General features: G+C 37.8%; 1 protein-coding gene across 1 annotated transcript in view; it reads right to left on the bottom strand.

Moving 5' to 3' along the window:
• Nucleotides 1-24,538, bottom strand: part of LOC114647794 (spectrin beta chain, non-erythrocytic 4-like) — a 432,215-nt gene that overhangs the window by 373,637 nt on the left and 34,040 nt on the right. The gene's annotated exons all lie outside the window — the stretch shown is intronic.

The following is a 24,538-nucleotide window of genomic DNA, read 5'->3' as shown; positions in this document are numbered from 1 at the left end:
TTCTCCCTACTATGTTCTTTTATCTCGCGAATATGTTATTGCAATCCGCAGCTGGAGCATTTCTATAAACTTAATTTAAACTTACATTTTACACCGTGCTTTGTTTCCCTTATGAAGATGCTTGTATGCTTCACTCGCTCGCTTCTTATTGTTTCGCTCCCTTCTCAATTGTTTAATGAATTTTTTTTTCTTCGCTGTTTGCGGCTCTTCCTTCATTTCTCCCTACTGCGTTCACAGTCTTTTCACGTGATTACGTGGGAGGCGTGATGATGTGACACTCAACTCCGCCTCCCACGGCCATCGAGCTGCCGTCCATTACAGTATATTGTCAAAAAAAGAGGTTCCAGTTATGACCATTACGCGTTGAATTTCGAAATGAAACATGCCTAACTTTTGTAAGTAAGCTGTAAGGAATGAGTCTGCCAAATTTCAGCCTTCTACCTACACGGGAAGTTGGACAATTAGTGATGAGTGAGTCAGTCAGTCGGTCAGTGAGTGAGTGAGTCAGTGAGGGCTTTGCCTTTTATTAGTATAGATTCATTTGATTTGTAAATACATTTTACATGATACATGGGTGGCACGGTGGCACAGTGGGTAGCGCTGCTGCCTCGCAGTTAGGAGACCTGGGTTCGCTTCCCAGGTCCTCCCTGCATGGACTTTGCATGTTCTCCCCGTGTCTGTGTGGGTTTCCTCCAGGTGCTCCGGTTTCCTCCCACAGTCCAAAGACATGCAGGTTAGGTGCATTGGCGATTCAAAATTGTCCCTAGTGTGAGCTTGGTGTGTTTGTGTGCATGCCCTGCGGTGGGCTGGCGCCCTGCCTGGGGTTTGTTTCCTGCCTTGCACCCTGTGTTAGCTAGAATTGGCTCCAGCAGACCCCTGTGACCCTCTAGCTAGGATATAGCAGGTTGGATAATGGATGGATGATACAGCATGACGGCTGCCAAGAACTGCCTCAGGCTCCACCCTTACTCCTCCTTTTGCATGCCATTGGTCCCTGCTCCCTCCAATCTGTGCCTCCTGCAGTGCACAGTTCATCAAGCAGCAGTCACATGACTGAGGTGAGGAAACAGAAACAAACAAACAAAAAAAAAGAAATTCTGATAGTGGTGCTCCTACCGCATTTTTTGCATTTCCATGTCTTTGCAACAGCTGTCTTCTTGGGCTCACTTTGTACATTTAGAGACTTTCTGAATTTTTTACTTTTTCCACTCAGTGCCTGTGCTACAATAATGAAAGGTTAGGCTCCACATCCCCATGACTCTTCTAAAAGAGAAATACCCTTCTAAAAAAGAATGCATATTCTTAATAACAATTATGTTTAAAATGTAACCTTACTTCATTTGAAGGTTGTGGGGATACAAAGTCAGTACCTACAAACACGCAAAAGAATCGAGTGGGCTCACAAGATGTATACAAAGAATAATTGAAAAGTAACAAATTCATTTGCTGTGTAAATGATATATTTACTAGGCATATGTATCGAAGACAGGTAACAGAATAATTAAAAAATATTTACTATCTCTTGCCCTACATGTATCTTCAGTGCCTTAGCTCTGTATTTGCACATGTGAGCGTCTCTTAACTGATGCTCCCTCTGTGAAGCGTATTCCCATAAAACCTGCTTCTCAGACCCTGTCATTATTTTGGAAGCACCTTTCTCACCTCCTGTCTGGTTTTATACTTGCCGTCTTTGAAGGCGACTCTCTCAGCATGCCTCGTAAGTTTTTACTCCCACTTTTGTATCTCACACATTCTTTCTTCCTGTATTGTCCCATCACAATACAGTTTATTCACAAGCCAAACAGATCAATCACACCAGAGCCAAAGCTGACCAATCAGACTCCTCAAGAGGCCTGGACACATAGACCTTAGTGTTTTATTAGATATTCTATCTATTCCAGTGTTCCTTCATGCAAATTGACTTACAGATCATAAGGTGATATTTGTTACCATATTTCTTTAGTGTAGAACCATTGACTAGTGCAGCTAGTCAGCGATGAGGATCAAATTTTCATGCTTATTGGTTGCAATCCATTACCCCGGCCAATAGGCCACAGTGGTTTCTTACAAATTCATGTGTCATGAGCTTAATTTTGTTTAAATTGTAACTGTGATCAATTATATTTTGCTATGTCATGACCTTGTAGAACAGAATAATATAAAGTCATTATCAGTCAAATAATGCAGAACACCTGCCAGCACACCAACACTGAACGTGTCTTTTCCACACAAACACACTAACTGTTGGTGATTACAAAAAGGACACTGCATTATAACTTGTTAGCTGTTAAGCTACACAAAACCTTGTAGAACAGAATAAAAGCCATTATCCGTCAAATCTCAAATCAAATCAAATTTATTTATAAAGCACATTTTAAAACAGCTAGCAGCTTCACCAATGCGTTGAATAAAGTAAAACAAAAAAAAAAAAAGAGACATAAAGACACTGAATGAACTATACCAACAAAGACAATACAATCTGGTCTCCAAACCCCAAAGCTTAAAAGAACACAACAACTTTCAGGCCATAGAAAAGCAAACCCAATATTCAGTGTCACCAAAAAAGAAGCCTCTTTAAACAAGGTTTAAATGTCGGGATCGTGGAAGCAGTTCTAACAAATAAAAGTAATTCATTTCAGAATTTTGGAACAGCCACTGAAAAAGCTTGATCCCCTGTCCTTATAAGTACAGAATGTGGCACTAATTAGAGAAACTGAGAGGATGAGCTCAATGCCCCGGAGGAAGAGTACTGGATGAGGAGATCTGAAACATATAGAGGAGACAGATTATGTATTGCTTTAAAAACAAAATGAAGCACTTCAGACATTATAATGCAGAGCATCTGCCAGAACACCAATACAAAATGTCTTCCACACACACATGCTGACCTATAATATACTGATGGTGGCCCCAAAGAGGACACTGCATCATAACTTGTTAGGTATTCTTGAGGAAGAAACTAGATTAGATAATGTCCCTCAGCAGAACAATGGCTACGGTCTGCAACTTTGCTCTAAGGAGAACACTATGGACTCAATGCTTTGCGGCTGCCTTTCAGCATAGCCACAGAAGCTATCACTGCTCTGTGGAGAAAATAAAAATGGAAATGTGTTCAAGGTATCCTCGAGTCAGACATTTCAGATTAGCTGTAGGGGAAGAAATGAGAAAGAAAACAAAATGTTCAGCAAAGAATTACACTTGTGTCCTCAAATCCAATGGAAAAGAGCAAAAGAACATTGGCCATAATACGCTGTAGATTTAGCAGTCCTTGAAAGCTAATATTTCTACTTGAGAATATACGCTGTAGTTTCAGAATGCAGCTGCTATTCCTACAACGTCATTAAAAACTGAAGAGCTAAACTAAAATAAACAAGCAAGACAGATGTTGGCACAGTTTTTTTTTTTCCTGCAAATGAGGAAGAAGCTGAAAACCTTTGTAATAATACATTCTGGCAGATGTCCACCTGGAGGTAGAGCTCGGCACACTTTTTCGACTGCTTCGATCAAACAAACGACACAACATGACCACAGGGCTTTGTCAGGCAAAGTCAGGATACATCTGCTTCTGCGCTTGTTACAGAGAGACAGCACCGAGGCAAATGGAGGCAAAAGTCTCAATCATTTGATTATTTCAGATTTGCACATATTATAACTATTTAGAATTATTTTGATCATTAATCTAAATATCTATGGTGTCCTTGATAATGGACTATCCGTCAAGCAGACCGCAGTTTGTGAGATGCAAGAACACTGGAGCACCACAAAGATACTCCTGTCTGCTTTTCTCTTCCTTCTGTTCACCTCCGACTATAAATATAACACCAGGTCATGTCACTTGCAGAAATTCTCAGATGATTCTGCACTTATGGGGTGTATTGATAAGGGGGATGAGACAGAGGAGAGGAGTTAGGTAGAGAACTGTGTTTTTTGGTACAAAGAGAATTGTCCGCATCATTGTTAAAAAATGCTTCTTTGATTCAGCAGCAGCTTCAAAATTTACAAACATTCTAACGCAACCAGTACATTTGTAGTGCTAACTACAAAAGCGAGGAAAATGTACATAGTAAGGTGGAAAATTTTAATACTAAGGTGAGAGCTGCTGCTGACATAGTCGCACCTGAAAAGACAGCTAAAAAATCTTCTAGCATTGTTATACCATGGAAGACCCAAAGAGTGTCTGATTTAAAGAGAACATGCCAGACAGCTAAGTGTAAATGGAGAAAAACTAAACTAACTATTCACTATGAGATATTGAAGGTTAAAATAACAGAATACAACAACACAGTCCGTCTTGAGAGGCGCTGCTATTTCTCTAGAATTATAAATAACAATGCTAGTAATCCCAGAGTCTTATTCTCTACAATTGATCGTCTGCTAAACCCAGGTCACTCAATGGAATGCCTCCAAAATACTTCCAGTGAAACTTGTGAGGCTATTGCTGTGTTTTTTAATCAAAAAATTAATGATATTAGAAACAATATAGTACATCTCCCCAACACTGATACTCTTAAGCCCCAGTACTCCATTATAAACAAATTAAATTCTTTCACCAGGATAGATTTACCTGATTTATATAAAATAATTTCTCAACTGAGACCCTCCACCTGCGTCCTTGACCCAATACCAACAAGCTTTTTCAAAGAAGTATCCGGCGTGCTAATTGACAGTATTCTTGACATAGCAAACTTGTCATTAGATATGGGGGTCTTCCCAGACTGTCTTAAGACTGCTGTAGTTAAACCCCTACTGAAGAAAAATAATCTTGACTCCTCTGCTTTTGAAAATTTTAGATCTATCTCTAACTTGCCTTTCTTAAGTAAAATTCTAGAGAAGGCAGTCATTATGCAGCTAAATGACCACCTCAATGAACATGCTATTCTTACAAGTTTCAGTCGGGTTTCAGAACAAATCACAGCATAGAAACTGCACTCGTTAAAGTAGTAAATGACTTGCGGGTAAATGCAGACAGAGGCCATTTATTTGTTCTCATCCTCTTAGATCTGAGTGCCGCATTTGATACCATTGATCACGATATTCTTAGAAATCGCCTTAGTCAATGGGTGGGCCTCTCTGGCAGTGTCTTAAATTGGTTTGAATCCTATCTGGCAGGTAGAAAATTCTTTGTTAGTTTGATTATACTTCGATGACACATGATATTCTATATGGTGTTCCACAAGGCTCTATCCTGGGTCCGCTGCTCTTTTCGATTTACATGCTTCCATTAGGTCAGATTATCTTGGGGCATAACAACTGTACTTATCAACAGCACCTGATGACCCCAATTCTGTTGATTCACCGACATAATGTCTTACTTGTGTTTCTGAATGGATGAGTAGTAATTTTCTCAAACTAAATAAAGAGAAAAGTGAAATTTTAGTGATTGGCAATAATGGATATAATGAGGTTATTAGAAATAAACTTGATGCATTAGGATTAAAAGTCAAGGAGGAGGTAAAGAATTTAGGGGTAACTGTTGATTGTGACCTGAATTTTAAATCACATATTAATCAGATTACTAGGACAGCATTTTTCATTTAAGAAATATAGCAAAAGTTAGACCTCTTATATCATTGAAAGATGCTGAGAAATTAGTTCACGCTTTTGTTTTCAGTCGACTAGATTACTGTAACGTACTCCTCTCAGGACTATCCAAAAAAGACATAAATCGATTGCAACTAGAGCAGAATACAACTGCTAGAATCTTAACTAGGAAAAGAAAATCCGAGCACATTTCTCCAGTTTTGATGTCACTACACTGGTTACCTGTGTCATTCAGAATTGACTTTAAAATACTGCTTATGGTTTATAAAGTCTTAAATAATCTGCTCCATCTTATATTTCGGAATGTCTGACACCTTACACTCCCAATCGTAACCTTAGATCTTCAAATAAGTGTCTGCTTAGAATTCCAAGAGCTAAACTTAAAAGAAGTGGTGAGGCGGCCTTCTGCTGTTATGCACCTAAAATCTGGAATAGCCTGCCAATAGGAATTCGCCAGGCTGATACAGTGGAGCACTTTAAAACACTGCTGACAAGACATTACTTTAACATGGCTTTCTCATGGCTTCATCTTAGTTTAATCCTGATGCTCTGTATATTTCAATTAATTATCATTATTATTCATGGTGGCACCAAAATCCGTACTAACCCCTACTTTCTCTGCTGTTCTTTTTCTGGTAATGAAAGCACCGTGATGTCCCTACATTAATGTATTAAAGACCAGAAGTCCACATGACCGTCATCATCAAGTCCTTCCATAAGAACCCTGAATACAATGAGGACTGATTGATTTTGTTTATGTTAGGTAGAATGCCTAGAGGGGGCTGGGCGGTCTCATGGCCTGGAACCCCAGCAGATTTTATTTTTTTTCTCCAGCTGTCGAGTTTTTTTTTTTGTTTTTTTCTGTCCTCCCTGGCCATCGGACCTTACTTTTATTCTATGTTAATTAGTGTTCTCTTATTTTAATTCTTATTTTGTCTTTTTTTTCTCTTTCTTCATCATGTAAAGCACTTTGAGCTACATTATTTGAATGAAAATGTGCTATATAAATAAATGTTGTTGTTGTTGTATCTAAACACCAGCAAAATCATGGAACTGCTTATTGACTTTCACAGCATCAAAGAGCCTCTGTGTTCGGGGACTATTCAAGGAGTAGATATAGAGGTGGTCTACTCCTACAAGTACTTGGGGGTCCACATTGGGATAGACTGGTCGCAAGAACACAAAGGAACTATATAAGAAAGGGCAGAGCAGACTCTTTTTCCATAGGAGACTGAATTCCTTTAATGTAGGAAGTGACATCCTTTATATCTATAACTGTGGGATGGCCAGTGCAATTTTCTATGATGTGGTGTGCTGGGCTGGTAATATTATTTCAGGAGAGGCTCACCGAATCACAAGGCTAATTAAAACGGCAAGCTCAGTTATAGGACGCACTCTGGACCCCCTGGAGGTAGCAGAGGAGGAGAGAGTGAAGGCAAAACTGAATGCCATTATGAACAATGCGTCGCATAACCTCTCTGAGACAAGAACACTGAGGACTTTCAGACAACAAATTATTCAGCAGTAGTGTGTCAAGAAATGAAACTCTGGGTCCTTTATACCAACAGCAATATACCTGCACTAAGACTGGGACTGCCAAGTCAGAATTTTTCTTTCTTTTTAATTTTCTTCTTTGTTCAGAACAAAGTGTATGTGTATATTTATTTATATATTTACTTACTTATCTACCTATTTATTTATAGAGCCTCTATAAAAGGCCAAATTTCCCTAAGGGACAAATAAAGTTCTATCTATCTATCTATCTATCTATCTATCTATCTATCTATCTATCTATCTATCTATCTATCTATCTATCTATCTATCTAACTAACTAACTCACTAAAGGTCCAGGCCTGGTAGTCTTCAGACTCTTTGTAGGCCCTAACACCTTTTTGATGTGCTTTTTAAACACATCAAATGCTACTTACTGTGCCAAAACAACATGTAGAAAGCATTAATTAATAGTGTTTTATTAACACCAAGTCTTGGAACTCCATCTCCTGCACATAAAATGACCCTGAAAAACTGGTGTGCAGATTATGTAATTTATGTTCATCAGGATCATAAATGGAGCACAACTTTAGGCTAAAAACTTCAACCAAAGTATGAGTGGAACAATGATTTTATTAGGATGTACTAAAAGAGAAATCAATATAAATTCCCTGTATTTTCTTAAGATCATCTAATTACCCATTCCAGTGCAAACACCACCAGCACCCTGTCAAGTTCTGCTTTACTGTAAATGTTAATATATTGCAAGGCCAAACTTTAAGAACAACAGATGAAGACTTTATGCTTGATTTGCTTCATCCTTGAACATATTTCACTTGATATGCTTTAGGGTGAGGTGAAATAAGAAACTCTCTCTGCTTCTAATATAACTAAATAAATTACCTAACATATTATATATCATGCATGTAAATATATTAATTGTCTAACTAAACCGTCAGACTTTTTTGTCACTATAATAATGGCTTTAGTAACCAAGTATGCATTTATATTGCCATTTTTCCACCTTACCCTAAAGACCTGCATGTTAGATTATTTGGTGACTGGTCAATCTACTGTAAAGTGCACAAAGGAAATAGGCAATGATGCTATTAAAGTTACATCCACACTACTGCATTTTTGTTTAAAAACACAACCAAAAATAGAGACTTGTGGAAACTCTCTCTAGAGCCACATACTCCTCTGCAAATGTTGGCTCAGCATTATGGACAAGCAATAACGTAGACTTTTAAAAACCCAAGCTCCAATTGTGCTTATTATGTAGCCCTTCCCTGATTGGATCCTGCTCATTACCATAAATCTCATTCCCTGATAAGTCACCCTTCATGGAAGAAGATCATATTCCACATAGCAGACTTAGAAGAGTTGCTTTCCATAGTGCTTGTTGTGTTGCTTACCTTTATGGATCTAAATTGCATTTTGTGCAGATTGAATGCTATAGAAAGCAGTTTAACAGTCAGTACAGTTTTGCAATAAATATCCTGGTCTGTGACATGACTATCCCTTCAAGGATTTTTCCACCAACACGCACATACACAGTGTAAGCAAATATCTGCATATATTGCGCATTTTCAGCCATTTAAGTATGAACAGAGATGCTTTCATAAACCATATAAAAACGCTAGTGTGGACGGATATCATTTCCATCTAAAAATGCTGTTTTTAAATGAAAATGTAATAGTGTGGGACGTAGCCTAAGACAAACTGACAGGTTAGTATATTTAACCTACATAGAATGAAGGTTACCTAGAAAACTTTTTTATTTCTAGTAATTTACTACACAAGTACTCAGAAGATAACTATAAGAATTAACTACATTCCTCAGTTTTCTCCATCAGCTTCAACAGTTGTGAGCCAGCAAGAAACCTTTTTCAAAAACCTTGCCATCATTAGCTGTCCGGGAGTGGAAAATCTTCCATTTTTGAACTGCAGGCTGCTGTTATTAAATTTTAATATTTTACTCAAATGAACCAGGATAAAGTTAATTTACAGGACTCTTAAAAGCTATTTGGCTACAGAAGCAATTCGCATGTAAAGTATTTCTCACTCATATATATTTCCTGTTTTGTACTAGTAAATTGTAACTGTAAAGCATCTCTTTCAGTTGCTTTATAACTACATCTGTTTCAATTAGTTTAAGTATAACCCGAGAAAAAAGATTGACTATCTTGTCCTTGTGATTAAAGTCTAATCAAATGTGCATAATGCCACATGTCCCAAAATCCCACATTTTACCATGAATATGGCTCATCCAAGGGACAATAGACAGAAGGGTAACAACAGAAGAAGCAACATCAGAGATCAAGACACTTGTGACCATTTCATCTAGACATCAGAGAACATAATTTATGAATAAAACCAACTTAATTTAAAAGCCATCCAAGACAACATCCATTCCTTGATATTTCTGATATTAAGTAAACTTTCCTAAGTTTCCAGCTTTGCAAATTAATCTTAAGGCTGTCTGGATAGGATCTCTCTGTGTTTGTGTGTGTTAATACTGAAGGATGGGAGTAGATGAACCTAGTAAACATACCTGGTAAGCCTCATAAATTCCACGAATATACACTAGCAAAACTTTTTTAATATGTGACATCTTTGAGGACCCCAAACAGATGGAAATCTGAGGGTGTAAGACATTGTAGAGTGGATGGAGAAGAACAGCAAATCCATAAATTCCATTCACAAGTAATGCAATAACAGCTCATAGTTCAAAATGCACATTAATGTGCAACGTCATTTTGAGGGTCCGCTGCAAAAGAGGCAAGGAACAGGCTATTTTGTGGCATTGCAATAACTATATGGATATTTCAAATTAACTACTTAATTTTTTATTGAAGTGTGGAAAGCATTGCCAAAATTTGTACTGTTAAAACACATTTAAATATGGAAGCAATAAAAAGAGTATGGTTAGATAAAACTGTATACTATTTTTCTTCAAAGAAAAACACGTGAGGAGATAATGCCCAAGACTTCTTTGATCATTTTCACTGATAGATTTCACTGATAGATTTTCCAGTTGTACAGTAGATCAAAAGGCATTCTAGAATCAAGGAGCAATAACTTAATCTTCTCTTAGACACAACTATTCGTTCTGGAAAATATGGTAAAGAAAAACATGTTCAATAAAAATACAGCAAAGGAAAGAGCCCAGATTTAGACAAACAATCAACACCAGTAAAACAGTAGAACAAACCAATGAGAGAGGCTGATCTGTAATGATTCCCACAGAAATATGGGAAACATAATTCTTTGTATGTAAAGCAACAGCTATTATCACAGCTATACAGATGACAAACAGATGTTCTTATCTCCTGCACCAGATGACCCTGAGGCTCTCTAACTCTTGATTGAGTTTCTTACTAGTATTAGAGAATGGATGTGCAGTAATTACCATTAAATAAATAAGGAAAAAACAGAAAACTCTAGTCATTAGCTGCAGTAAAAAATTGAGGATCTTAGTAAAAAAACGTAATATTCTGGCTTTGCAAATTAAGCCAAAGGAAAAGGATCTCAGCATTATTATGGATTCAGAGCTAAATTTTAAATCATGTTATTATATTAACTACTACATATTATAAAGACTGTAAATTAGAATCATAGCACAAGTCTAATCTTTTAGATCAGTGGTTCTTAAACTTATGTTCCCTAAGACCCAATTTTACCACTTTTGTATTGTCACGACCCACAATCGCTGATGAGCTCCATTCATGGTATCCCTCTCACAGAATCAGCACTGATTAATTGTCATCACATTGTGTAGAGAGTGTTATCCCCTTTGGAGAATCACCACTGTTTTTCATTTTTTCTCCTTCCCAGGAGAATTGCCACCATTCGTCATTCCACGTGTGATATGGTGGGGACAAAATTCACATCCTCACACCGACCCATCACAAGGTACTTCACAAACCGCTTGTGTCCCTTCCTACTAATTTATTATTGTAATTCATGACTCAGTATGACCAAAGATCAGCCATCACACAACCCAACCCAAAGTTTATGGAACACTGTTTTACACAATTGCAAGATGTTGAAATATTAGCACATGCTTTGTCTTAAGCCAACTACATTATTGTAATGCACTTCTTTTAAGAATATAAAGAAAATATATAAATTGGCTGAAGGGTGTTCAAAATGTAGAAGCAACAATCCTAATCAAAAAATTTTTTTTTCGAACACATTTCACCTGTCTTAGCTTCATGAACTGGCTGTCTGTGTCTTTTAGGATTGATTTTAAGGTACTTTTCATTAATTGTGTATGGCTCTGAAAAATCTATATTTTGGAATGCCTGTCCCCATACATCCCCAATCACAGTCTTAGATCTTTGAACATCCATCCATCCATTTTCCAACCCGCTGAATCCGAACAAAGGGTCACGGGGTCTGCTGGAGCCAAACCCAGCCAACACAGGGCACAAGGCAGGAAGCAATCATGGGCAGGGTGCCAACCCACCGCAGGACACACACAAACACACCCACACACCAAGCACACACTAGGGCCAATTTAGAATCTCCAATCCACCTAACCTGCATGTCTTTGGACTGTGGGAGGAAACCGGAGCGCCCGGAGGAAACCCACGCAGACACAGGGAGAACATGCAAACTCCTCGAAGGGAGGACCCGGGAAGCGAACCCAGGTCCCCAGGTCTCCCAACTGCGAGGCAGCAGCGCTACCCACTGCGCCACCGTGCTGCCCACTGGTGAGCCAGCTTTTTCCTTTGTTGCACTGAAAATCAGAAATATTTTACCAGCAGACTGATCCGCTGTGGCAACCCCTAACGGGAGCAGCCGAAAGAAGAAGAAGAAGAAAAAGACATTCATTGTGCCAGTATTGTTGATCATTTAAAAAAAAATTGAAGAAAACACACTTTTTAATTGGTCATTTTCATAATTTATTTGGAGCACACCGACTCCATAAGACTAAAATTAGTTCTGCATCATTGCAAATTTTAATCTTCCCATTTTTTTCATAGTGGGATGGCTGCTTTCATAGACTAGATTTGTTTGGTAGACAAGTGTAATTATTCATATTTACTTTTTTCCATTTACTAATCAGAACTTCTGTCTTTTTCTCATTTACAGTTATAATGCCATTCGACCAAAGGGTAACACTTTAGCTATTGCAAGAATGCATCCATTACTCATTTACTTTTATTACCAAGACCTTTACAAAGGCTTCTTTCGTTGATAATAACACTTACATAGCATCAGTAAAGTGGTTATTCATCTGTGCAATCCAGCCTATTAAAATAACTTCACTTTGGAATGGTCAGAGGTGGCTTAAGTGAGACATGTTTCTCTTTATATTGCAGGCTTCAGTATAAGACCTGTGAATCCTTGCAATTCACAAGTAACTTTACCAGTAAACAAAATGGCTTCCTTCACCGAGATGACGAACCTATGTACTGAGGCTTTATAAGTGTACTTAATACCAAAAGAATCCTTTCCTAATCTCTTTAAACATGTGAGAAAAAATGAGTAATAAATGGATTTTTTCAGCACCTAAACTAAAGTGTTACTGACCAAAGTACTCAAAGATTGTGTGGTTGGTTGCCATTTATGTGGAACAGACTTTAAATACACATCTTTTTCAGTTAGGTAAACAGACACATCTTAGTGAGGATGTCTGGATTTGACTAGAAACCATTGGGTATTGAGGCCTGTTATTGGAAGTATGTTATGTCTCTTTTTAATATTATTAAAGAAATAAGTTTAGGGCAGTAGTTCTCAAACTGTGGGGTGGACCCCCATAGGGGGGCACGAAGTAACAAAAAGTGGGGCGTGAAGATGTGAAAAAAAGAAAATAAGAATCGAAAATATGAAAAATACATCTATTGAAACCAAAACAAATTAACTTAAACTACATTCTGATACTAAAAAAATAAATACAGAGTTGGATAAAGGTTGATAAAAGTTTAGTAGGTATTATAAAATATGCATCTATAATATATCATTAATTTAAAAAGAACAAATTGGTATTAGTGGGCTCCTTTCAAAAAAACGTTAGGGGGGCGCGATTAAAACTGTTATGAAAACTCGGGTCGCAAATACTTAAATGTTGAGAAACGTTGCTTTAGGGGGATATTATGTTCACAGGGGACTTTAATTACCCAAATATTAATAGGATAACCTTACAAATGGTGAAGTACAATGGCAAGAATTTCTAGACATAACCAGTGACATTTTGTAACACAGTATTCTAACACCAATGAGAAGGGAAGTCTGCCTGGATTTAGTACTTTACAATGATCAGGTTGGAATTTGTGAGGTTGGGGTGACTTAAGTATAATATCTAGTGGTTATTATGTAGACGGATGTTTTGTTAGAGCACATAAGGAAAAACTGAAACTGTTAAATTTATCTTTAGTAGGGAAAATTTTAAGAAGATGTAGTAAAGTTTGAAGAGGATGAATTGGAATAAGCTTTTAAGTATGCAAACAGTCGAAGACCAGTGGGGCAAGTTTAATAACATTTTACAAATAATGCAGGCAGGCTAATTCCAAAATTTAGAAGCAGTAAGAAATTAAGGAAAATTTGAATGTGGATAAGTTATGATATCTAAAAAGAAGCAGCAAAAGATAAAACAGCTTTATAAGGCATACAAGGCAGATAACGTCAGTGCTAACCATGAGATGTATAAGAGCATGAGGGCAACCATTAAAAAGGATATTAGGAAAACTAAAAGGTAGTTAAAGAGAATTATTGAAGATGACCCTAAGAGATTTTTTCAGCATTTTAAAGAATTGTGAAGGAGAAGGTGAAGTATATTGGGAGCACTAAAGGTAAATTGAAATATAGAATGCTCTAAATTAATATTTTTCAGAAGTTATAGAGTTTTAATTTAAATCTACTTTTGATTTTGTTTTCTAATGTTTGGAAAATTGTTTGCCTCTTCCCATAAAACAATTTAGTTTGCTATGGGCACTACCATTTCAAAAAGGGCTTTGTTGATAGGGATTATCGTGTTTCCACACATCTGATTATGTGTTTACCGTTAGTATTGTGACTGCCTTTTCAATGGCTCCACTTTTTTGTTTCAACCCATCTTTTATTGTTTGTATCTATCAAAGAACATAATTTTAGTACCTTTTAATTTTTGTGTTTTAATTGTAAATAGGCAGAATTGGTATTATATCCTCTTTAATAAAATCCCTTTGTGCGTCCTGGTGTCCGTGTGTGTGTGTCTTCTGGTGAAATGCGCATGCGCGGGGCACGGTTCGATGCGCAATATTACTGTCAGAGAAAGTTAGAGGCGTTTTATGGAAATAAAAACCAGTATTACTGCGAGAGGAAATTAAAGGTACACAATACAGTGACTCATATTACAGCCACATACAAGCCAGTATTACTGTCAGAGGAGATTAAAGGCATATTACCGACGCGCACGCCTGTATTACCGCCAGAGAAAATTAAAGGTATATTACGGACGTACAAGCCAGCGGACGTACAAGACAGTATTACTGTCACAGAAAATTAAAGACACACAATACACGGTGGCAGCCCACGAAGAACGGTCAGCTCAGCAAGTAAACATCAACAAAAGAAAGGCTGAAAGAAAAATACGACCAACAAAAAGAATGAGGTCAAAGTCCCTTGCCATTTAATATAGACTGTTCCTACTAATGTTTATGCACTACTGTTCTAGCGCCCGTTATTGTAACAGGCTAAATGACTAGTATTATAATAATATTGTATGTTTAGTATATTTGAAGGTTTTAACAGATTATTTGTGTAAATAAAAAGATGAGTCAAAGTCAGGAGGTAGACAACAACACTCACTGTGGAGGAAGAAGAAGACAGAAAGGCATTTGAGGTATTGGATTATATGCTGTTATGTGTGTTGTGAGGACACCTACATATTCTCAGTGCTGGTGATAGTGAGGCACTATGTGGAGAATCCTATGTAGAATGCTGTGGAGTGACTGTTAATTGGCACCACTCAAGTTATCTCGATAGGAGATATCTCAGTATGTGTGTGAAGCTGTGTCCTGTGTGGAATATTACAAAGTGACCTGCAATTGGGCCAAACTCAAGACTTTGTCTGGATAGGATCTCTCTGTGTTTGTGGGTGTCTGTGTTTGTGGACTGACCTAAACGCCTGTCAAGGTAGTGTTGAAAAATAAAATAACTTTGTTTTAAATTGAAACTATGTCTGTGGTAGTTGTGTCTGGTGTTCAGGGCTCACTGGCGCTCCCTAGAGTCCACACCTGGTTGTGTAACATGAGCTTATAAAAGGACAATTGTGAAACAAGAACCAGGATCCAGGCTGTTCATACCTAAACAGAAAGTAACTAAAACAATAAAGAAATTGGATTATAAGTTTGTCTATTGTCCCAATACCTGTTCTGAGCAGATATTAATTACAACATATCAAACTGGAAAAGAAAAATTGTATTAGTAAATGACTATGCATATAAAAACCAAAAGCAACTCTGGAAAGCACAGACCTATGTACAGGAATTCTGCATAGTCATTTTAAGTGTAACTAATATAGCAATTCTCTATAGGGAAAACATATTATGTGTTTAACTACTGTCCCAAGACCTATTCTAACCTGACACTAGTTAGAAGAACATCAAACTGGAAAAGTAAACATATTTTATCAAATGACTACAAATATAAAAAATGAAAGCAACACTAAAAAGCACAAGTCTATGTGAAATAATTCTACAAATTCACTTCAATTTAGCAAATGACTACAAACATAAAAAAACAACTCTAAAAAGAACAAGCTTATTTCAAATAATTTTGCTCTTTTATTTTGAGAATAACAAATACACCATTTCTCAAACAGTGTGACCTACAACCAAATTTAAATGTTACCTTCAACTAATTTCATTGACTGCAGTACTAAAGAACTAGATTATAAATGTTAGATGTGCACCATATTGATTATTTTTCTGTATCAATATTAACTTTCAGATTTGTCATTTTCCTCAGCTCCATTACTATGGGCAGTGCATCTCAGATTTCACTGTGTATGCTAAACTACATAAGCCAGTCGTGTTGTATAGCTGTATAATGCGCTCTCAGCATTAAAAAGGGCCACACATAAAAATCTAATGTGTATATCTGCATCCCTGAGTTGAAACTATTTATAGTACATTCACACTACAACATTCTCTGTCCCATGCATTAGTCTTGACACATAAATAAAAAGTGGCGCTGCTGCAAACTACCCTGCATTTTAATGCACACTGTTCTTCTTTTATAAAATGAATTCCACCTCCTTCCTTCTGCCTAAATCACTTATTCAATAAATTCAAGTAAGCATTGATTATGATTCCAACATGGCCAGAATTAGAAAACATTGATTAAATACCAGATCTTTTGAAGCATGTGCTCAGTTTCAGTAAACATCAGGAGTCAGGTACTGTATATCATTTTAATGATCTGGAGATATTCTGCTGCGTCATTTGATTTTGAAGTTTTATACGCTGTACATGTACTGTATATGCTGTATTTATTTCTGCTTTATTTCTGCTTGCCACATAGCTTGATTCCAAGCCCAGTTCCTGCCTATTTATTCTTCATAGGTTCATACTGGCTCTCTCTGAATAGAATGTAGCTCCTGCACTGCTGAAATAGAAAAAGTGAGTTTAGAAGATGATGAGCACAGTGGTTAAATTAACAGGGATCGGTTCCTACTCTGATGACAGTCCTTTTATATAAACAGAACTGCATTTTGGACTCTATACTGTAAAGACCATTTTTCTCAACCTTTTTTTTTTTTCAACCTTTTTTTTTTTTTGCCCCAAACCTCTTTGTGTGTCAAAGGCTTGATTATTTACTACACAGTGTAATATTGTCCAAGACGTACTTCAGAAGGTGTGGTAACACAGTCTGTTCCAACTCTGCTTAAACACAGACAGGGGTTTTTTTAAGTAATCAACAGAAGTTGGGACACCTGCACAAATTGCTTCAATTTGCAAGCCTCCACTTACTTTAATAGCTGCAGGTCTTCTGTAGGTTGTAACCTATTAATTGTACCCCGAAGAAGGCACATTTGTAATATTCTGAAATTTCCTTTTTTCAGTTTTTGCTAACCTAAACTTTAAATTTAAACCTCTGGCAATTTACTGCTTACCTTTTCCCCATTTTAGTTCATGTGTTGCATTTTAAATTGATTCATTTTTCTTCAAATCTAAGCGGTATATCCAGCATGAATGTGTGAATGTTTGCTAGATGCTAAAGCTTCCTCTGACATGGCAAAAATTAGCATATTAACTTAATCATTATGTCTAACTTGGCCTTGTTTGCGATAGTCAAGCCAACAGATCCATACCACATGCACTTCAGAACACCCAAAGCTAAGCACGACTGTCACACAACTTATGCAAGTTACACCTTTTTTTTTTTTTTTTAGCTGCAGGTCAGTTTTGTTTTTTCTAGTAGATTTCAAGAAGAAAACAGAAAGGATTTCTATTGTACTTTAACAAGGGAGCAATTCAAAACAACAGATGCTTAGTGTGCACAGGGCTGCTGGGTTCGAGACTACAGGAATGGTGTTTGCTGTCACCAGGTACGAAAATTTCTGTGTTTCGAGGCTGACATCATGATATAACCAAATTTTTTGCACAAGTCGGTGGTCTCTGTTTCTCTTGTGACATTGAAGGATTGTTCTCGGCCTTGGGTTGTGATCACAACCTGGAAGAGTGGCATCTCTTCATTGACTCGTCAATGTTAAGCCTGAAAGCTGTTCTGCTACACAATGGCAACGTTTATCCTTCAGTACCTGTGGGCTATGCAGCACACATGAAAGAAACGCATGAGAATATGGTGCTGAAGCACGTCCAGTATAGCAGGTACAACTGGAATATCTGTGGAGATCTTAAAGTCGTTGCTCTGTTACTAGGACTGCAGCTCGGCTATGCAAAGTACTGTTGTTTCATCTGTGAATGAGACAGCCGTGCCAAAGAGTTGCACTATTCTCGCCAGAAATGGCCACTCCGTAAAAAGTTAGTTCCAGGACAGAAAAATGTGGCACATGAATCGGTTGTCGACCCGGCAAAGATATTTTTGCCTCCTCTTCACATAAAACTGGGACTCATAAAGAATTTCGTGAAAGCACTGAACAAGGAAGGCGAAGGTTTTCGTTATTTAAGACAGATGTTCCCAAGAATAACTGATGCCAAGATCAAAGAGGGCATTTTTGTTGGCCACCAGATCAGACATGTTATGAGTGACAAGAGGTTTGAAGATCTGTTAGTTGGGCCGGAAAAAATTGCCTGGAGAGCCTTCAAAGACGTTGTTGAAAATTTTCTGGGCAATTACAGTGCCCCAAACTACATTCAGCTGGTAAACAAACTTCTCAAAGCATACAAGACAATGAAGTGCAACATGTCACTCAAGATTCATTTCCTCCACTCACACTTGAACTTCTTCCCAGCAAATCTCAGTGCTGTCAGTGAAGAACACGGTGAAAGGTTTCACCAGGACATCGCTACAATGGAGAAACAACACCAGGGCAACTGGAATCTGTCAATGCTTTCTGACTACTGTTGGACACTGCAACGTGATGCACCAGACATTGAATACAAAAGAAAATCAGGAGCAAAACACCTTTAATTCTGTTAAATTTAATAGTTTATGCGAAACATAAATGTGACTAAATACGTCATTGTCAGTAAAGAAATAAATGTCTATTTCTCAGAATTCCTATGTGATGCAGTAAAACCAAAACTATATTTGTGCATACCTATTAGGTACCTGTCACAATTAGCAAAAACTTTTCAGGAAGCAAGACTTTTCAAAAAAATTGTTGTGCAGTGTTATTATTGCTCTGCAAAGTGGTTTGTCACAGTGAAATGACCTATTGTCACAAACATGTACAAAAGGTGCACTTTAATTTATGTTGTTTTAAAATTTTTCTTGTTGTGTGCAATTACCAAGTTTGCATAAATACTGTTTTGTTAAATTTAATTTGGTTGAGACTACCCCCTGTTTTGCATAAAAGTTTACAATTGTTCCAATAGATACCACTAATGAATATAAACAAGCATAATTAATGCAGACATATGTTGTAGCCTTCAGGAACAACTGGAATCATCATAGTGGTGCAATTATATGCATCAAAGGGTCAAATCAACCATTTAGGAAGTGATTTAGATGAGATTTCAAAATACTGAGATATATATTGTGTATAGTGAAATTGCCTAAAAATACTGCAATGTTATTTATAGTTCATATTGCCAAAATTTAAGAAAAACCATATGAAATTTTTAAATAATAGGTATGATTCCTGCAATGCTGTGCTGAAATTGAAGCCCTTCATAGGCAGATTTTTTTTAAAAAGTCGCTTTAAGGAATAGCAGTAAGGAAAGTAGATCCACATGCTCAGTTTGTAAATCCAAATCACTCTAAGGTCAAGCAGTGTCTAAACATGCACAATGGATACTGCCACAAAGTAAGACAGAGGGCACAAAACAGTTCTTCACCAACTAACTAGATATGAGGTACAAACCAGGCTTGGAAAGGTAAACTTGCCAAAACAAATAAACCTGTGCACCGGTCACTCTCTTATAGGAATCTATGTGAACAAAACATTGTATGACACTGCCTGCTATCTGTAGGTCATGTTACTGAAAGTAACACACTAAGACTAAGACTCTGTGATAATGCTTCAGGCTGCCAGCATGTTAGCTGTGTGACACATTATGGGAAGACAGCCATTTAAGTCTGGGCCACATCTCAATTGTTATCTGAACTTGGGAAAAGAAGAAAAGACTTGCGAAAGATTGTTTTGTGACCATTTTTTTTAATTACTTAGAGCAGCACTATGCAAAATAGTAAAAATCATCATATACATTAAAAAATTGAGTTACAAATATGTATGAATTAAACACAAATAATGTAATTGACAAATACAATGATATTTTTCAGGAGAGAACACCTACCAACATGGGGTGTCCCCACTGCTATATCAGATTTCTGTAAGAAACACAGTAATAGTAGTTGTAGTAGGAGTAGTAGCCATATTGCATGACTAGAGTGCAGTCTCAGGTATTCTGTCCAGATGGCAACAGAAAAGTACAACTGCAAGAACAGATGTGGAGAAAAACATAAATGAAGTAAGGGTCTGAACCAGGAAAACAAAAACCCACCAATTACCAAAACCAAAACCTGCGAGAAAGAAACAAGGTCAAAAAGGAATGGAGAGTTCAAAATCAGTGAAGAATTAAACACAAATTAACAAAATCTGGGAAAAGGAAGTGAACCCAGAATGACCCTTTTATCCTGTTGTGTAATGAGTGAAAGGCTCATCACCTCTAAAGCCACACCCCATAGTGGGCAAAACCTGGCAATTTAATGCAACGGGAAACGGCCTAAATCAAAATATTAAATTTAGAATGAAGCATTGCATCAAAAAACACATGATTTCATCAGATTCCTCTCTGTCATAAATCCTAATAACAATATGCAGCTCAACACTAGAGTCAGAAAATAATCTGTAAAGAATGTATAAAAAGTCCAAGGATCCTGAAATCAGGATTTGTGCACCAAACGCAATACCACCCCGGAACATTAGAGGGCACTGTCATTCACACAGTCTCCTGTTTTATCTGCAGACCAGAGGATCAGAAAGTTGAGGACAACTGAAGACACGCCTACATCTGCACCAAGCACCTCCTCTTCTATAGTAGAACACATACAATGGCAACCACTGCCTAAAGAAGCCAGCCTTGTTCATAGACTCCAGTCTGGAAAGATGATTCTATTTTTCTTGAATATTTTTGTCTGTGCACATTTAATCCACAATATATAGGGATCAACGGCTTGTGCCGCAACTCTTTATCTGTGTTGTGCCTTTTACAGTGTGCTTATGCATCTGTGTGTGACACAAACAAATTTACCAATGCAAGAATTCAAAAGATTTTTAATAGTTTTTTTTTAATTCAACATTAGTATAACTTCCTGGTTTTTGTAAAAGAAACTGTTCGGTACTGAATTCATTTAATCATTCTGACCACAATGTAAATTATTTTTTTAACTTCTGTCATTAAAAAATCTGGAGTGTTCTCCACTCGACCTTCTCGTATACGTAGAGATTATATAAGAACTAGGGGGCTCCGCCCCCTGCTCGCTTCGCTCGCCAACCCCTGGTCTTGGGTAACCCGAAATAGATTTGAAAGAGATTATTGTCGGCATAACCCGAAATACATTGATGAATGTATGCGATATGTGCCTGCATTGCTTGTGGCATTTCAGACGCGCGCTGTAGGCGCCTGCGTTCATTGATTATATCCAGGCGGGCTCGTGTTTGTATCTCCGTCAATTGTGGTCTTTCGTTTTGAACCCGTGCCTGCTTTGCTTCCGCAGTTTCTGACGTGCATTGTAGGCGTCTATGTACATTGTATTTGTTCATGCGGAGACTGTTTGGTTTTGGAGCCGAGACAGTTTTGCTTCCGCGATTTCAGACGCGGGTTGTAGGCGCCTACGTCTATTGTTTTTATCCATGCGGGCTTGCTTTTGTAGCTCCGTTAGTTGAGCTGGATCATTTTGGAGCCGTGACCGTGACTCCATTAGTTATCCGTTGTCTACCGTTAGTAATATGGATAATTGCACTTACTGTTAATACGGAGCGTTTTCTGTGGTTGTACCGTTAATAATGCATCACTGTAATGTGATTCACATATGCTATATGGTTTGGACATGTGAGGATGCTGTACGTTTAATACAGAGAGTTCGTGGTGCGTTGTTGCTTCATGTCCTATTCAGAAGCGCGTTTTGGATGCCTGCGCCTTTCGTACTTTCCCGCGCCTTCCGTACTGAGCTCGTTCGTTTTGGAGCTGTGTCCGCTTTGCCCGCGGCATTTCAGACGCGCGTTGTAGGCGCCTGCGTTCATTGATTTTATCCAGGCGGGCTCGTGTTTGTATATCCGTCAGTCGAGGTCGTTCGTTTTGAACCCGTGCCTGCTTTGCTTCCGCAGTGTCAGACGCGCGTTGTAGGCGCCTGCGTTCATTGATCTTATCCAGGCAGGATCGTGTTTGTATTGTTGAGCTGTATTGTGTTTGAATTTGCTGTAAAGCGTTCAGCGGTTTGTACAATCCCAAGGAGCACATTATTCCTAACTTCACTCCGCAGTAGTGCCACTCACAATATGGCGGTGACGCCTACGCCTTCACTCCGCAGTAGTGCCACTCACAATATGGCGGTGACGCCTGTGCCTTCCATACTATCTTTGTGGACCTGTGGGGCCTCCGTAGCCTCTCACGGTTGACTCTGGGGTGCAGCGCAGAATCCTCTTTTGTGTGTGGCTGTGTCGTTAGTCGTTAGCTATGGGCGCGTTGTTGCTTCATTTCTCATTCACGTTAGTTGAGCTCTTTCGTTCTTGGGCCGTGACTCCTTCGTTCGCGGTGGATAAGACTTTGCTTGCGGTTTATGAGACGCGCGCCTGCGCAGTACACCTCATGGTCCCATCGCCGTGTACCTGCATCCATATCCGGTTTATTCTCGGTTAGTAATATGGATTGAATGAATATGTCAACTTATGAAACAAAACGTGTACCTATTCAAATTTCAAGTTTATTTGATAGTTCTTTTACCTGATTAGATAATTTCCAATTAAAGTTTATTTTGTATTTGTACCATGTAATTTTTTTGCATTGTTGATATGCGGGCAATTGATATTTACAAAGTGATTGTGATTAATAAATGGTGAATTGGGTAGGAATAAGTGTACACCAGGTTTTAAAAATCTTTTTTTTTCCTTAAGCATTTTCCTGTTTATCTGATGTGTGCATATTTTCATACTTAAATCAAAATCAAAGTTTTATAAATGAGGCTTGGTTCTTATTAAAATCTTTTCCAGTCTCCTTGAGGCAGAACAATTTGCAAGGACTCTTTTCCTCTTACAGTGACAATTTGGTTGCTTCATCCTATACTTGTATGATTTTGAAAACGCAGGAAGAGTGTATTACTCAGAATCACAACTGTGTCTTGACCTGGAAAGATGCTGGGTCGAGTTTCTGAGTATGTCAATTCTGGTTTCTTTCAGCCCTGGATGTGTAAAAAGGGCTAGTGGTGGCAAATGAATTTATGAATCTGTGTCTTTCTGTCCAGTTCCTTAGCACTTTTAAGGCACATTATAACATAAAGGACAGTTAAGTAACCTACTCCATATTTACACAAGAATTACTGAATGAAATTAAATTATAGTTTAATAATCTAGCATGTTGAATTAAATCAACCCTAACACTAAACAACCAAAATTTATAAAAATGTGTCAAGAATTATCAGCTCACCAGTGTCTTGATGCTAACAAAATGAAAGCAAATGAGTTTCATGCACAAATGTACTTGACACAAAGGCTAGCTGTTGATCATTCACTTTTCTGACATAATGTGGATGCCTCAAATTTTCCTTATAATCTCTGTCCTCTGAGAAATTCGTAAACCTAAGACCCATTGCCAGCATAAGACAGTTTGCCTCGGAGCAGTTATACTGCTGACAAATGTGATATATCTGCCATACCATCAGAAAAATTATAATTACACATAAGACAGGTAGACATTGGCTTAACCAATCCCTAGTCTAATGAGGAAGCACAACAGAAAAAAATACAATATTCAGTATTCATACTTTTGTGCTAATATTACTGCAAATATGGTAACATATTTTATTTAAAAATACCTAAGGATATTATACAACCTAAATCACGGAACAGAATGAATAAACTAAAGGAAAAAGCTATGATGTATATACAAAGAATAAAAGCATCACAAGTAATAAAGTCCATGAGAATGAAAGTGTGACAATTAAGACAAAGGAAAAAAAATTGAGGTGTCCTTTCAAAGAAGATAACTGATTTTTTGAGTCGAACTGGGAGATGACTGCAAAAAGGAAAAACATAACAAATAAAATATAAACTAAGCAACTGAAATCCAGACGAAAGGCAAGAATCACAGTCAAAATTCAGGTAACAAGTTGAAAACCAGGCAAGACACGAAAATCTAAAACAAGTGAGAATTTCTAAAAGAGTTTAAAGGATTTATCCACAGATCATTTAAAGCTTGGTGCAACCACTGACCCTTTATCCCATCTTGCTAGTGAACTCGAGGTCACGACCCTGGGCGGAATGGTGGCTGAGCAGAGTGGTGGCTCTGAGGCTAAGGATCTGTGCTGGTATCCAGAAGGTTGTCGGTTCGAATCCCCGTCACTGCCAAAAGAGATCCTACTCTGCTGGGCCCTTGCCTTGAGCAAGGCCCTTAACCTTCAATTGCTCCAGGGGCGCTGTACAATGGCTGACCCTGCGCTCAGACCCCAAGGGGTATGCAAAAACTAACAAATTACTAATACAAGAAATTGTATAAGGAGAAATAAAGAAACAAGCCTAAGGACAGTTACACAAAGTGGCTTCTACTATAGAAAAAGGCTATAGGACCCCAAAGTGACCTGCTTTGAGTGCCATGATGGATGGTACGGTGTCCCGAACAGGATAGAAACGGGTTCCTTAATGGAAGGACAAGACTGGGTTAGGTGACAGAAC

Source organism: Erpetoichthys calabaricus, chromosome 1 (assembly GCF_900747795.2).
Source record: "Erpetoichthys calabaricus chromosome 1, fErpCal1.3, whole genome shotgun sequence".
Taxonomy (NCBI): Eukaryota; Metazoa; Chordata; class Cladistia; order Polypteriformes; family Polypteridae; genus Erpetoichthys; species Erpetoichthys calabaricus.
Note: the sequence above shows the minus strand (reverse complement) of the source record. Positions and strands in the feature narration are given on the sequence as shown.